Here is a 3,132-nt window from a genome sequence, read left to right as displayed (position 1 = left end):
CTGGAAATGTGTGCTCTAAAGACTTTGAGAGAAGTGCAGGATCTAAAGCTGGGCGTTGCTCAGACCAATCTGAGTAAAACAAACCTAGCTGGGCAGTGATTGCTAGAGCTACAGATCGGCAGGAAACGTTGCAGAAAGCGATGAAGGGTATCACCATAGGATGGCCTGGACAGTATTAGAAAGGATGCATTGGGAGAGTGAAAATATGGAAGAGACGGGCCGGATGTGTTTGATGTTTTCACATGAACGGCGACTTGGCAGTAGCTGTCCGGACGTGCTGCACGCGCCAAGCCAAATCAAGCAAAATTGTCCACGTTGGTGCTGGAGAAAAAAAATGGATCCGATTAGACATGAGTTGTTGATCTAGACTGGAAAAAAGTCTGTATTTGTTCCAAGCTTTTCTAACTTCCTCGAGAACGCTCTGCTAGAAGATGCGACAGGTAAACTGTGATTTTGCATATCAGATCTGTTTTGCTAGGCACTGGGTACCTGGCAAAGCAATACCTGACAGCCGGCTATGGTTTATGGGCACGAGGTCAAACTACTTGGGTTTAGATGTGAACTTTCTAGTCCTTTTTATCCTCGATTATTAACTGGTAGGTGCCAATGGTGTCAGAATAATAAAGCACCTACAGAAAAAGAGTGGTCTGTATTTAGCACTGTTCAATCACAGGGTTGCTCTAATGAAGCATGGGCTCTTGCCTGCCTTTCACTTAACCAAAACCAAGAGTGGGAATTTATGAACTGTTAGAAACCCCTGCCAGAGGAATCGGGCATTTGCACGTGTAGAAAGCCAGACAAAATGTATATCCAGAGGATTTGGATGTGGGAGCTGCCCCGCTCCATAGATGCTGCCTGCATCATTCTCCTGATGGGATTCAATGGTTACAGACTGCAGCAGGATACCAAGAGGTTGCTTTTTGATCTTGGGAGGTTATTGCCTAAGATGAACGCATACTGATACACCGGCACCTTCTCCAGCCTCCAGACAGCAAGGAGATCAAGGGCGGTGGGGCTGCTGTTGGGTAAGACAGCCCAACAACCGCAGAGAGTGAAGACGGACGAGATCCAGGACATGACGCCGTCAGATCTCTAGACCTGCTACCTCGAAACCACAGTAGCCGACAGGTGAAGGGGAGTCTGATCACCCAAACAAGGAGGCTAACCGGGAAAATATAAGCTTTTGGGGTTGAGCGTTACATGAAGACTGCGCGTTCGCGACGGCGCAGGCTGCCTGGGAAAGGAAGATGCGCCTCTTGAAGTCTGAACGAACTGGGCCAGCGCCAGACACCTGGTCTTCAAATGATTCCTCGGCCCCGTGAGACTTCCCGGCTGCCCCCTCGTCCCCGGTCCTGACAGAGGAAAGAAGGGGTCAGGGTGGGCCGTGCACGTGGAAGAAGGGTGGAAGGAGCCTGGAGCCTGCGTAGCAATCCGGAGCGGGCGCAGGGCGCGCCCATGCCTCCTGGCCTGCCAGCTCGGCACTCCCCGCCCAACTCCAGCCAGGAGAATTGAGCACCCTCCAGTTCCCTGCTCTGTCCCTTCCTGTCCATACAAGCCGGGTGCAGGCAGCCTGGCCTGCAGTGCGGGTGGGTCCCTGCACTGGAACAAGCAGTGCTCGCTATCTGCTCCACTCAGGGGGAGGGAGGGAGGGAGGGAAGGATCAGAGCCTTGGCCTGGAGTGCGAGCAGCAAGGGAAGTTGCTTCAACATGCCGGGGAGCAGCTGTATCTGCTGCTGCCAGCCTCCCTGGCACAGGGTGCGAGTGGGGATTGGGCAGCCCCGAGCACCCGGGGTCTGCTGCAGTGCACGGGGCTGGGGAGAAACCTCCAGCTACAATCAGCCCTGTGGTGAGTGGGTGAAGGCCTGGAGGGGCGAGTCCGTGTGCTTCCCTAGCCGGGAGACAGCCCCCGTGCTCTCTGCTAGCACAAACCCTGCTGGCGGGATGGCCTGATACTCTTCTTTCTGCATCGCTCTAGAGACATCACGGGCTCCTGGAAGCGGAGACCGGCTGCAGGGCCCCATCCCAGTCCTAGCTGCCCACAACCCAAGTGCCAGCAGGTGCTGAGGGACCTCGAACCCGCCATTGCTTGTAGGCTGCCTATTCCTGAACAGGTGGTGTCATTCCAGGGCCCTGCGTCACCGCTGATGTTTTCCTAATAACACCTTGTGCTTCAACAGCGCCTTTCATCTCAGGATCTCAAAGCACAGCTTAGGCCCTTCATTAAGCCTTCCATAACCTCAGGAAGGTAAGAATTAACCTCATTATTTATGATTATCTCCATTAGGCACAGGGGGACACTCAGCAGCCAGAGGTTAAGTGACTTGACAAAGGTCATGCAGAAAGGCTGGGCCGGAGCTAGTAGCAGAACCCGGGAGTCCCCTCCCCGTCGTGGTCCATGCCCTACAGTGCCATTGAATGCTTTTTGGCCAGAGCTTGCTGTGCTCGCGTCTACTGTGCTGGGACACGGGTGCGGTCGTACAGGAAACCTTTTCTTTTCCAAACACTTAGCCCAGTGCAGAAGAGTGTAACCCATAAATGCACAGAAATCACTCGGCTTCACCCTCCAAGGTCTCCCTGAGTGTCTGAGAGGATAAATATCTCCACGCATAAGCTGGAACTGTAGTACCAGCTAATCCAGAATTAAAGGATAAAGCTATCTCCTTATCTTTATTATTATTTCTCTTACAATAGCCTCCTCGAGGCAGCAAACAAGGCTGGGGCCTCATGGTGCTGGGTGCTGCACAGGCACATGGAGAGGAACAGGTCCTGCCCTGAAGCTCCCAGCTGGGATAACCAAGTTGTTCTCAGATGGTGAAACGAGGCACAGAGCAGCGAAGGGACTTGCCCAGGGTCTGCCAGGAACCCTGTGGCAGAGCTGGGTACCAGACCCAGTCGTGGTGACGATGTGTCCAGGGCCTATGAGAGAAACTGGGGGAGACCTGATACACCCTGGTAGCCCACCTCCCCCCACCAGACAGAAAATGAGAGTGGTCTGACATTGGGCACCTGGTATCTCCTTCCCCCCCAACAGGCCCTGGCTGTGTCTCGCTGGCCCACTTCGCTGGTACGCCTCAGAACATCAGTGTGGCCTGCTTAGACAGGCGTATTTCCCACAGGCGTGTCCTGGGACGG

At 54.2% G+C, this 3,132-nt stretch overlaps 1 long non-coding RNA gene across 1 annotated transcript in view; it reads left to right on the top strand.

Moving 5' to 3' along the window:
* The first annotated feature begins 1,919 nt into the window (after positions 1-1,919).
* Positions 1,920-3,132, top strand: part of LOC109294193 — a 23,991-nt gene continuing 22,778 nt past the window's right edge. The window contains exon 1 of the long non-coding RNA XR_002096479.1: positions 1,920-2,245. This is a non-coding gene — a long non-coding RNA (uncharacterized LOC109294193). The remainder of the gene's footprint in view (positions 2,246-3,132) is intronic.

Source organism: Gavialis gangeticus, unplaced genomic scaffold (genome assembly GCF_001723915.1).
Source record: "Gavialis gangeticus isolate Ggan-Ray unplaced genomic scaffold, GavGan_comp1, whole genome shotgun sequence".
Lineage (NCBI taxonomy): Eukaryota > Metazoa > Chordata > Crocodylia > Gavialidae > Gavialis > Gavialis gangeticus.
The sequence above is the reverse complement of the archived record's forward strand: the minus strand, read 5'-3'. Positions and strand labels throughout refer to the sequence as shown.